Here is a 14,334-nt window from a genome sequence, read left to right as displayed (position 1 = left end):
AAAAAATTAAAAAGAATGAATAGGCCAAAAAAAAAAAAAAGTCTGTCATTTTTTTCCATACACCTATAGAATCCCATTTTATATGATTAAATGAATTAAAGGATGGATGGATGGATGAACAAGTCACACATTTATATTTTTTAAAATATTTAAATACAATTTCTTGGATTAGATTAGCCATGGCAACATTGCAAGACCCCATGTTTGTAGAAATTACATATATATATAATCTAACTGGAAACTAAGCTACTAGTTTTCAATCCATCATTTTTCCTTGCTTGAAAGATAGAAATGTCAAGCACAAGTTTTAACTAAAATAGAAATGGAGGAAAACAATTTACTGATTATTATACAGAAGCCAGAGATTGAAATTACACACCAAAAGCACAACATTTCCAAGAATTCTCAGTTTAGCAGAAGAGATAGGCAACTATGTTGCAGATTTTACTAGAGTAAACCTAATATGTGCTATTATTATTAGAGCTCATCTGAGGATCTTGTAAATAAATCTGAGTGTTCTAGGTAAAGTTCAAGAAATTCCATGAAGGTGAGCAATAAATAACACATTATGTTCTTGAAACTATAATTAGTTTTGTCTTTTCAAAACATGTAGGACATAATGTGAAACAGTAAAAGTGGAGACTGATATGGTTTGGCTGTGCCCCCACCCAAATCTCATCTTGAATTGTAGCTCCCCAAATCCCTACATTTCATGGGAGGGACCCAGTGGGAGGTAATTGAATCATGGGGGCAGGTTTTTTTTTCCCTGCTGTTCTCATGGCAGTGAATAAGTCTCACAAGACCTACTGGTTTTATAAAGGGCAGTTTCCCTGCACACGTTCTCTTGCCTACTTCCATATAAGACATGCCTTTGCTTTTCCTTCACCTTCTGCATTGATTGTGAGTTCACCCCAGCCGTGTGAAACTGAGAGAACATTAGACCTTTTTCCTTCATTAATTACCCAGTCTCGGGTGTGTCAAATTCGCAGTGTGAGAACAGACTAATAAGGAAACATAGCCAGGTAGCAGATCACAATGAGTTTTATAAGTCCTGCTTTGAAGTCTGACTTTAGCTTATTTGACTGAGGAGAGTTTGCAGGCTGAGAAGATCATAGAAGGAAAATCCTAGAAAATATCAATATAAATGGATTAAATCTTAGAAATGTGGATCATGACATCCCTAGGAGCTCCATCATTTTGTCTATAGAACCAAAGGTGTCATAATACAAAATGTCATGAATGGCTTTGCTACTCCATGTGGTATACAGAAGAGTAGATAAAGAAATGGAGTACAGCCAGTTCGGAGCTATGGGTGTTTAATAGTGACCCAAGAGGTAAGGCACTAAATAAAACATGTAAGAGCTATTGTGGAACCAGGTATCCTGTTTGCTATTTCTTTTCATTACTTCAACTGCCCTCAGCAGTATATTTCTCTCTGTAAGGCATTCCTTGCAGCTATACATAAATACTCTCAACAATAAGCTAAAGAAACAGAAATTTAACACTATTCTTTATCCCTTTGATAACTGAGAGTAGGTTATGAAACAGTTGTTTTGAATTAAGGTGCATTGCAAAAGTATACTCTAGAATAAATTCTAGAATTTTTCTGTGAAAACAACAGCAATTTACTAATCAAGAAAAGTGCAAGCAGTAGTTCAACACCTGTCAAGGAGATTATAGTCAAGGAGCAACAATTATATTCTGTAAATAATACTAATCCAACATATTCTAAATATATTTATTTAGGCAAGGTAGCTTTTATTCTATATGCTAAAGAAAATTGGTATTTGGAACCCTGAAAGAAAAAAAATCCACTAATGTGTATGTCCAACACAATTGTTGGGCAAAGGCAAGTTACATTAGAACTCAAAAGCTATACATGGTGATAGAAGTGATTGTACATTCCTTGGTGATCTATTAAATCATTTGCAACCATAGATCAAGCAGAATCAAAGTTGCCTGAGAAATCTCAGCACAAGTAACAAGTCATTATAAACCCTATTGAAACTCCCTTTGGTGCAATGACTAGACCTAAGCCCAGATTGAAAATTTTAAAATAATTGACTCTGAGGGAAATGGGTGATCAGCCGTGCAACAACTTTTATATAAAACTCTTGCTGAGGCCAATAAAATTCATACTGGAACACTGGAATCAAATTGTTCTTTAAAACGTAGAGATATTCTTTTCTGCTACTACAAAACAGGATTTATATAATTGATATTTCAAATAATATTGGGAATATTGTAGTATCCAATGAGGTGTTTTTAGAATTCCATATCCCAAAGGAAGTTTTTCTATAATAAATGGAAACTAAGTAGAAAAATCTTAATATCTCACTATGTAAATATACTGCATCCACTTAAGTTTACTTCATCCCAAGTGCCTTTTCGTTGTGTGGAATATTAACTTTACATACATTTTTATGCATTCTAAGATAAACACATATTTATGCATCTACTTTATTTTCCAGTTAAGCCAAAATAATGTTATCTCTCTCTCTCTGTCTCTCTCTTGTTCTCTCTCCCCCTCCCATCCCCCTTCTCTCTCCCCCTCCCATCCCCCTTCTCTCTCCTATCCATCTTTAAACCATAGCTTCTTTAGGGAAGATGGTGTTCTGTTTCCCTTATTTCATTGAAAAACCTTCAGTTGTTTTACTGTTTGACAACAAGGAAAAGTTTGGCAATGGGACTACAGTGAGATATCTCAATTACCTTAGAAAAGGAAAATCAGATCTGTCATTAGGTTAGGCCCATGGGCTTAGTGTGTGAGACATCAAAGCAAAAATATATCAGCACTATTGAAATGTGATGGTAGAGCAAAACTTGACCCAAAGCATTACATACTTAAAGGAAAAAAAAAAAATGGAAAGTACCAGCCACAAAAGAAATTAGGCAGATTTAGGAAGATATAAAATTGTATTTGGTAAATACAAATATTTGGGATGCTCACTTTACTTATGTACGTTAGAAATTCAATCACATTCAATAGGATAAAAGTATTTTGATGTCACTGGAAAGACAATTTTCAATGTTCAGAATGTCTACAGAAGATCACCTCAATCCAAATTAACTCATTTTTGAATTACGTAACTAGTACCTAGCACAATTCCTGGCATATAATTGATAAAATGAATTATCTCTTCTGATTTTATGCTCATTTGGTGAGTGTACCCTTAAACATTGACTTATCAATGTAAACCTATATAGACACTTTCTTTAGATGGATCTTACAGTAACATCTTACCTTCTCTTAAGGAAGGGACTCAATTATGTATTCCAACATGAGTATTCCAGTTTCACTCTAGTTATACTTCTTTTTGATAATTGATTTGCTTTGGATTGTTGGTTTTATTCATTGGTCTCATTAGCTTGATCAGCTTTCTCTTTGATAGATTAGATTTGTCCTTTGGAGCAGTCATGTTTAGTTTTGGTAATACTTGTTGATGACAAATTCCCTAGAAGTAATAATACATTTGAAACCCCGTGACAGCTAGATTGCTTCTCCTAGTTATCTTTGCCTTTCATAATGGTCGTTTTGGGCTATTACAGTTGATTTTTGTCATTAGGAAACCAGAAATGACTGGGTAAACTGGCTCACGCCTGTAATCCCAGCACCTTGGGAGGTGGAGGTGGATAGATCATGAGGTCAGGAGATCGAGACCATCCTGGCCAACATAGTGAAACCCCTTTTCTACTAAAAATACAAAAATTAGTAGGCATGGTGGCACGTGGCTGCAGTCCCAGCCACTCGGGAGGCTGAGGCAGGAAAATCACTTGAACCCAGGGGGCGGAGGTTGCAGTGAGAAGGGATCACTCCACTGTACTCCAGCTTGGTGACAGAGCAAGAGTATTCCAGAAAAAGAAAAAAAATAATAACAGGAGTAACTGTTAGAAGAAAAAACTACTTGTTCAAAATCATAAGAAAATAAATCCTCAACAGTTAACTCTTAAACTAAGAATTTGCTGTGGTGTAAGATAGTGTGCTAAGGCTTTATACATATTTTCCTTGTATCTTCTCAACATTTTTATTGGTGGGACCTATCATTTTAGAAAGGGAAGGATTGAAAATTGAAGTAATTTTATCTTGGTCAGTTAGTGATGGAGCTAGGGTGTGAACCACGTTATTTCAGATGCTGAGTCTTTTATTTTAAAACTTGCTACCTATTAACACCAAGTACAACCTTATTAATGATTCATAATCTATTTGTTGATATGACAATGCTTTAAAAGAGTATTTTCCAAAATTTTAAGGAAGATTTTTTATGATAAAATATTTAAGAATTCCAATTTAATCACAGCTTCTTACAGAATTCTTCAGAGCTTTTAATATAACAATAAATATTTTCAATCCAGAAGAAAAAAAAGCAGCATAAGCTCTTTTTAGGCTTCTTTGGGCATAGTATATTATTTTAAGAAAGTATTTCATAGGGCAAGAGTTTCATAGTACATATATTGAACAACGTTGAGTTTTAAAATGTAGCAATGAGAAACAAAGGGAAATTATGAAGGCTATAAATTTGTAATTTTAATAAAAAAGCACTCAGGTAAATAGAAATTGATAATTTATATCAGCATCATTAAATCTGTGCACTATGACCAAGTCTTCTAACTACTGCCTCTCCTCAGAATTTACAGAATTTCTATCTGGATAGAAGAACTTTATTTTCAGAAGAAGGCCATACTAATTTTTGTTTTTTTCTAATAAAAATACTTTACCTATAAGCAATTTATATTTGTTTTAATAATGTTCCCAATGTACCTACAATGCAGATGGATGATCAAGTAACAGGAACCTTTATGTCCCCATCATTGACCTTCTTCACTAGTCAGATACAGAAGTGCAATATTGGATTTTGGCATTCATCTCATCTGTGAACCTCACCAGATTAATAAATTCACATATGCCATTTAGTTTGGCCTTCAAAAATTTTGAAAGTATCCAAAAAAGAATGTTATTATGAAAGATATTTACATAATGAAAGATTTGGCAACATTACATATATGCGTGTCTATATATATTTTATATATTAAATATATATATATATATATATATATAGACATTTAAGACATATTTTACATCATAAAAAAGACTCATGGAAAATGTTAGTGACTTGTCAAAGTATTTTTAAAGTGTTCTTGGACTGGGTGCAGTGGCTCATGCCTGTAATCACAGAACTTTGGGAGGCCAAGGTCGGTGGGTCATAAGGTCAGGAGTTCAAGGCTAGCCTGGTCAAGATTGTGAAACCCCATCTCCATTAAAAATACAGAAAAATAGCTGGATGTAGTGGTGGGAGCCTGTAATCCCAGCTACTCAGGGGCCTGAGGTAGGATAATCACTTGAACCCTGGAGGCAGAGGTTGCAGTAAGCCAATATCGCACTACTGCACTCCAGCGTGGGTGACAGAGTGAGACTCTGTCTCAAACAAATAATATAAAATAAAGTATTCTGTAAGTTGAGAAGAATTTATACTAACACAGAGTTCTAAAATACAGTAAGATCGTATTATTTTCTTATTGCTAAAAATAAATGCAGTGTTTTAATAACTACTGATATATTTATAGGTGGAAAGAACATAAGACAATTTTTTTAAATACACAAGCAAAAATTAATGTTTTGATAACTACATTATAAATACTTAAGTAAAGTATAAGATAAATTTGAATACATTGAATGACACTATTACAAAACAGTTCTGTTGCACTATTGGCATCCTACATAGTTACAAAGCAAACAGTATGTTGAAATTAACAACATAATTTTTATACAGGTAGTTAGGATAGATCAAGGCAAATATTTTGCCAAACTTGATACAAAATTACACATCAATACTATTTCAAAACCACACTTCTATGCTGTTTAGCCAGAGCATGTACCACAGCATGTTTGTATAGATTAAACAAGAAATCTTGATTTAAAACTATTTCAGTAATTGTCATAGTCACACAAGTAGCAGTAAAGTAATTTTACAGAATTGTGAAATCCTCATTTTTATCTCAAAACCTTAAAAAATAGTAATTTCAATGGTAGAGCACTCATCATCACCAAATACTGCAAAATAATATCACTTATGAAATCTGTAATGATACCTGCCATTATTACTATTTACTTATTGACAACTGCATATACTCTATTAGAAATTGTACCATCATTTGTATTCAAAAAATAAATTATCCTCAGTAAGACAAAAGGTCTAGGTTTGGGAAAACAAATTATGCATGTCATGCTCAAGACAATCCTCTAGAAAATAGCATTTCAGAGTAAGTGAGAACTGAAGCACTGCACCACAGTCATATTGTTGGTGAAGCCTGCATTCCATTTTTCCTGGATGTTCATTTGTCACAGGAAACACTCTATCTAACCATCTTCCTAGATGTTGAATATAGGTGAATCATATTCACCCAGCAGGTGGTCTAAGGGTGAAAGTCTATTAATTCTGGTAAAACCCACAGATGAGGTGTCAAAATCCAAGATGGCACTCATGTAACTGACTAGTGAAGAAGGTCAATGACTGGAACATAAAGATTCCTATTACTTAGATCCCATTCATCTATCTTGGCTTTTATTGCCATTGCTTTTGGTATTTTAGTCATGAAGTCCAATATCCAGAATCTACAAAGAACTATAACAGATATACAAGAAAAAAACAACCCCATTCAAAAGTGGGTGAAGGATATGAACAGACACTTTTCAATAGAAGACATATATGAGGCCAAAAAACATATGAAAAAATCCTCAAAATGACTGGTCATTAGAGAAATGCACATCAAAACCACACTGAGATATCATCTCATGCCAGTTAGAATGGCAAGCATTAAAAAGTCTGGAGACAACAGTTGCTGGAGAGGATGTGGAGAAATAGGAATGCTCTTACACAGTTGGTGGGAGTATAAATTAGTTTAACCATTGTGGAAGACAGTGTGGTGATTTCTCAAGGATCTAGAAACAGAACTTCCATTTGACCCAGCAATCCCATTACTGTGTATATAACCAAAGAACTATAAATCATTCTACTCTAAAGACACATGCACACATATGTTCATTGCAGCCCTGTGTACAATAGCAAATACCTGGAACCAACCCAAATGCCCATCAATGATAGATGAGACAAAGAAAATGTGGCACATATACGCCATGGACTACTACACAGCCACAAAAAACGAGTTTGTGTCCTTTGTAGGGACTTGGATGAATCTGGAAACCATCATTCTCAGCACACTGACATAAGAACAGAAAGCCAAACACCGTATGTCCTAACTCATATGGGGGTCTTGAACGAGAACATGTGGACTCAGGGAGAGGAGCATCACACCCTAGGGGCAGTTCGTGGGGGGTAGGGGAGAGACAGAGGGGAGTGGAGAGGGAGGGGAGGGTGGGCAGCGATAACATGGGGAGAAATGCCAGATATAGTATGCACCTAAAGTAAAATAAAATAATTAAAAAAAAAAAGATTCCTATTAGTTCATTATCCATCTACATTGTAGGTACATTGGGCACATTATTAAATCAGAAAGTATTGACATAGTTTGACAATTCTGCTATTTAATTTCCATCATAAAGCCAAAAAATTTTCTCTGTGACAAAACAGCATTATAACTGTATTCAATCTCTTTTATTAATGTGCATTATATTACTCTAATCATTGGTAATTTATGAATGACCAAATGATACTTTGTGTAATATATCCCATTATATATATATATATATACATATATATATATATATATATTTCATGTGACTTCAAAATATTCTAAATTACTCTTTTCTAAAATTTATCGGTTTCTAGAAAAAAATTATTTTAATCTTTTTTTCTGATTTATCTTTTTTAAATGTCAAACTCTAGCTTGAAACATGCCATTTTCACTGGTATAAATTTCTATTTTTGAAAACCAAATAAGCTCATTTTAATAGCAACCTATCAAAAGCTAGCTTGAACTTGTGCATGCAACTGCTTGGAGCACAAACATAATAAGAAATTAATTTATGGAGAATTATAATTAGAAAAGTACCAATAGTGCAGATGATTAATCTTCTACAATAGAAAGGATAGTAATTTCTATAAAGCCAGTGATAAAGAAATACTATACGAAGTAGAGGGAAACAGCTTTCAATGGGTTGATGTCTAATGTTTTCTCTTTTGCCCATTAGCTCAGGAGCTGAGAATAAAAAGATGGAAATTTTGTAGGAGATTAATGAGACTGGAAGAGTTACGGTTTGACTTGTTCTTAATATTATTCATATTTTCACATTATAAATTTATTTTTGCTCAGATGTATTTAATTTTTTAAAATCAATGTTACCCCATAAAAGTCTTACACAGATCAGTTTGCTTTTCTAATATGAATTAAAAAAAAAAAAACAACTTATTTTAACTTCAACTTTGAAACATTTTCCTTAAAGACCTTTCTTTAATTTGCCCTGCACTTCCTGGCATTTAGAATGAGAAATAGATTTCCTGTTCCTTAATCTAATCCTTCATGTTATTTTTATACTTTTTGCTAGTTAACTATGATTTGCTCATCATTCAACTACTTGTGAAAAATTCTCATATTTTGATTAATTTGTGCTATTATTGTAACAAGAACAGGAAGAATTATGTCTTCAACTTTAGATAGGAGAATTCAAATTTGCATTTGCTTTAGCTATGTCGACAAAAGTTATTTTAGGGAATCTTTTTCATTTATTTTTTGGCGTGGAAATTTTGTGATAATATACATCTTACAAATTTTAATCTCAAACTTACATTAGAGCAGTGCGATATTATGAATTTGCCTAAGAGCCTGGCAGAGAAAAACATGGTTCTTGATACAACCCTGTATTGGTGGGTAGATTTTTTTCTGTGTGTCTCACTTTTCATTCAGTGTGTACCCTTCATGGTCAAAGCTTTATGTGTTGACTTAAGTTTCAGTACTGTTCCTCTGGTCTACATGTGGCAATTGACATGTGACTAATCATAAATCTGGGGTCAGTTGTTGGGAATGTCAGCTTACTAGTACATGTCTAATGTTTATCTTCCCCTTCGTTCCTAGCATTCTTGTATTTTAGGAGCAATTAGCTTTTTGCTATGCTAAATACCTATTGGCCAGATTTCCAAGGGGTTTGTAACAACATGACTGAAATAATTGATGCAAATCATGAGGTATTTTGTAACTAAAGCAGAATCTTTACTCTTTTAAATCATTGTCCTTTGAGATATTTTCCTGCATAATGATAAAACATAAACTATGATTATTTTTCTTGTTCATGAATATCCATCCTCCTCATACTCCATTCTAATTCAAATATCCACAAACACGAAATCACCTATTAGAATAGTCTTTTTAATTTGTTGTTTCTTTTTTAAAAAGTGACAACCTATGATGTTTATTTTCTGTCTTTTATAGAAATATATCCCAGAAAGTATCCAACTCTCTCTCTCTATAGATATATATCTACGTAGCCTTTTCAGATTGAACAACTTTTACCTCTTTATATGTACTTAAGTTTCCTCCATCTATTTTCATGGCTTGGTAGCTAATTCCTTAGTGCTGAATAATATTTTGTTTTTTTAATATACCACAGTTTATTTTTTTTATTGGCCTACTGAATTATATCACGGTTGCTTCCAAGGCTTTGCAATTATGAATGAAGTGGCTACAAACATCCATAACATTTATGGCGTGGATATAAGTTTTCAAATTTTTGGATAAATAGCAAGGAATATGATTACTGAATCATATTGTAAGAGCATGTTGAGTTTTGTGAGAAACCGCCAAAATGTTTTCCAGAGTGGGAGTACTATTTTGCACTCCTAGCAGCAAGGATGACCATCCTAGCCAGTATTTAGTGTAGTCAGTGTTCTGGATTTTGGCCATTCTAACAGGTGTAAAGTGGTATCTCATTTTCATTTTAATTTGCAATTCCCTGATGACATATGATGTGGAAGACACTTTTAGATGCTTATTTGACATCTGTGTATTTTCTTGGTGAGATGTCTGTTAAGGTATTTGGTCCACCTTTTAAGTGGGTTTATTTATTGTTTTCTTACTATTGAATTTCAGGAATTCTTTGTGAATTCTGGATAATGATCCTTATGAGATGTCTTTTGCGAATATTTTATTCTAGTCTGTTGCATGTCCTCCCAGTCAGCTTGTCAATTATTTCTTTCATGGATTGTTCCTTTGGTATATGTCATGCTTGTCCAACCCATGGCCCAAGGGCTGCAAGCTGCCCATGATATCTTTGAATGCGGCCCAACTCAAATTGGTAAGCTTTGTTAAAGTGTTGTGAGGTTTTTGTTATAACTTTTTTTTTTTTTAAGCTCATCAGTTATCATTAGTGTTAGTGGACCTTATGTGTGGCCCAAGATAATTCTTGTTCCCAAGGAAGCCAAAAGATTTGACATCCCTGATACATGTAAAAAGTTATCTCCATACCCAATGTCAGCTAACTTTTTCTCTTGTGTTATTTCTAAGAGTTTTATAGTTTTGGGCTCTATATTTAGCTCTATGATCAATCTTTAGGTTTTTTTGTGAAGGTTAAGGTCTGTCTCTAGATTATTTTTGTAAAATACATGTCCAGTTGTTCCAGCACCATTTGTTGAAAATATTCTTATTCTCCATTGCATTGCCTTTGCTACTTTGTCAAAGATAAATTGACCATATTTATGTGGATCTATTGCTGTGCTCTTTTTTCTGTTCCATTGTGCTATTTATGTTCTTCTAATATCACATTGTCTTGCTTTCTATAGCTTTACAGTAAATGTTGAAGTCAGATAGTGTGAATCTTCACTTTGTTTCTCTCTAAAATATTATGTTGGTCATTCTCTATCTTTTGGTTGCCCATATAAACTTTAGAGCTGGTTATTACCCACAAAATAGCTTGCTAGGAATTTGATTGCTCTATGTATTTAGTTATTTCCTTATTTCTTTTAGCAGAGTTTCATATTGATCTTCCATGTATGTTGTTAGATTTATCCCTAAGAACTTTTTTTTGGCATGCTAATATTAATGGTATTTTTTTAATTTCAAATTTTACTCACTTATTGCTGTTATAAATGAAAGTAATTGACCTTTGTATATTGTCCTTTATCCTGCAACCTTGCTGTAATTGCTTATTAGTTCCAGGAAGGTTTTTTTTGCTGCCATTAATTTTTTTTGGATTTTCTACATAGATGATTATGTCATTTGCGGAAAGGAGAGTTTTATTTTTTTCTTCCTATTCTACGTATCTTTTATTTTGTTTTCTTGTCTAAGTGCATTAGCTAGTACTTCCAACATGAGGTTGAAAAGGAGTGGTGACAAGTGATATCCTTGCCTATTCTGATATTAGTAGGGAAGCTTCAAGTTTCTCATTATTAAGGATAATGTTAGCTGTAAGTTTTTATAAATATTGAGTTGAGAAAGTTCTCCCCTATTTCTAGTTTACTGAGAATGTGTATCATGAATGAGTGCTAGATTGTCAAATGCTTTTGTGATTTTACTATGATTATATGATTTTTCTTTTATAATCATAGCCTAGTGATATGATGATTTACATTTGTTTATTTTCTTTCTTTTTATTATACTTTAAGGTCTGAGGTATATCTGCAGATCATGCAGGCTTGCTACAAAGTATACAAGTGCCATGGTAGTTTGCTGCACCGCATCAACCCATCATCTACATTAGGTATTCCTCCTAACGCTGTCCCTACCCTAGTCCCCTATCTGCCAACAGGCCCGAGTGTATGATGTTCCCTTTTCTGCTTCTACGTGTTCGCATTGCTCAACTCCCATTTACGAGTGAGAACATGTGGTTTGGTTTTCTGTTCTTGTGTTATTTTGCCAAGAATGATGGTTTCCAGCTTCATCCATGTTCCTGCAAATGACATGAACTCATCCTTTTTTATGACTACACAATATTCCACGGTGTATATGTGCTACATTTTCTTTATGCAGTCTATCTTTGATGGGCGTTTGGGTTTGTTCTACCTATTTGTTATTGCAAACAGTGCCACAATAAACATATGTGTGCATGTGTCTTTATAGTAGAATGGTTTATAATCCTTTAGGTATATACCCAGTAATGGTATTGCTGGGTCAAATGGTATTTCTAGTTCTAAATCCTTGAGGATTTAGAACTGTCTTGCATAATGGTTGAACTAATTTACATTCCTATCAACAGTGTAAAAGCATTCCTATTTTTCCACATCCTCTGCAGCATCTGTTGTTTCATGACTTTTTTATGATCCCCATTCTAACTGACATAAGATGGCATCTCATTGTGATTTTGATTTGCATTTCTCTATTGACCAGTGATGATGAGCTCTTTTTCATATGTATTTTGGCTGCATAAATGTCTTATTTTGAGAAGTGCCTGTTCATATCCTTCACATACTTTTTGATGGTTTTTATTTATTTATTTATTTTTCTTGTAAATTTGTTTAAGTTCTTTGTAGATTCTGGATATTAGCCATTTTTCAGATGGATAGACTGCAAAAATTTTCTCTCATTCTGTAGGTTGCCTGCTCAATCTGGTAATAGCTTCTTTCGTTGTGCAGAAGCTCTTTAGTTTTATTAAATCTCATTGTCACTTTTGGCTTTCGTTGCCACTGCTTTTGGTGTTTAAGTGATGAAGTCTTTGCTCATGACTAGGTCCTGAATGGATTCTACGGTTTTGATTCCAGGTCTTACATTTAAGTTTTAATTCCTTTGAGTTAATTTTTCTACAAAGTGTAAGATAGGAATGTAGTTTCAGCTTTCTGCATATGACTAGCCAGTTTCCCCAAAACCATTTATTCAATAGGGAATCCTTTCTCCATTGCTTGTGTTTTTCAGGTTTATTAAAGATCAGATGGTTGTAGATGTGTGGTGTTATTACTGAGGCCTCTGTTCTGTTCCACTGGTCTATATATCTGTTTTGTTACCAGTACCATGCTGTTTTGTTTCCTCTAGCCTTGTAGTATAGTTTGAAGTCAGGTAGCATGATTCCTCCAGCTTTGTTCTTTTTGCTTATGATTGTCTTAGCTATATGGGGTATTTTTTGGATCCATAATTGTACACCATGACCAAGTAAAAATTATCCCAGGTATACAGAACTGGTTCACGTTTGAAAATCAATAAATATATGGTTTGTTTAGGATTGTCTTGGGTATGTGGGCTCTTTCTTGGTTCCATATGAAATTTAAAGAAGTTTTTTCCAATTCGGTGAAGAAAGTCAGGGTAGATTGATGGGGATAGTATTGAATCTATATATTACTTTGTGCAGTATGGCCATTTTCATGATATTGATTCTTCCTATCCACGTTTTTCCATTTGTTTGTGTTCTGTCTTATTTCCTTGAGCACTTTCTTTGTTGCCCAGTCTGGAGTGTAGGGGTTCAATGACTGTTCATTGCAGTGTTGTCTCCCAGGCTCAAGCCGTCCTCTCATCTCAGCCTCCTGAGTAGATGAAGCTATAGGCATGCACCTTCATGCCCAGATAATTTTTGTACTTTTTGTAGAGTTGGGGTTTTGCTGTGTTGTTCAGGCTGGTCTTGAACTTATCAGTTCAAGGCATCTGCCTGCAATGACATCTCAAAGTGCTGAGAGAACAAGTGTGAGCCACTGTGCCCAGCCTTATATACCATTTTTACTGATTGAGTTACAAGCATGCTTCAGGTTTCTAAAATAAGAAACAATCCATTACCATAACAAATATTTTGCAATATTTTAATATTTATTTATATATAGTTTTATATATAAAAAGTTTTATATATATATATATAGTTCTGTGTATAATATATATATATAATTCCATATATATATATATATATAGGCTATGTTTGAATCATATCTATTCTTTCCTTCTTCATTCTTTTCTTTCTGGCCATACAAAAATAAAGATTAATTAAAAGAACCACCAAAGTATTGCTATGCCAATTTCAGAAATACAGAAACAAAATAGTAAGTACTGTTTCAGAAAATTTATTTTGTTATGTATACTTTTTAGTGTAATGAAATGTACTCAAGCTAGTGGTCTGGTGATATAAATAATTCACTGAGAGATATTTTTGTATTCCTTCTTTGTTCTTCCACTCTTTTTTATACACAATACGTTTGTTAAAAGAATTATGGATCCTAGGTAGGAGGTTTAGTTTTCAAGCGTTTTGATACATATTTCTAAACTGCCATTCAAAATATTTGTGCCAATTTTCATTTCCATCAGTAAATACATGAGTGTGCTTTCTGACTCACAGCACTGAGAATTGTTGTTACTAAACTAAGACAAAAATGCAAATATATCTTATTGTCTATTAACATGTCACTTACTTTGGAAGCAATGAAAATACCCTGTGGGTACATAACTACATAAGTTGTGAAACAAAATACAACAAATTAT

The sequence above is a fragment of the Cebus imitator genome, unplaced genomic scaffold (genome assembly GCF_001604975.1).
Source record: "Cebus imitator isolate Cc_AM_T3 unplaced genomic scaffold, Cebus_imitator-1.0 Scaffold377, whole genome shotgun sequence".
Classification (NCBI taxonomy): domain Eukaryota; kingdom Metazoa; phylum Chordata; class Mammalia; order Primates; family Cebidae; genus Cebus; species Cebus imitator.
Note: the sequence above shows the minus strand (reverse complement) of the source record.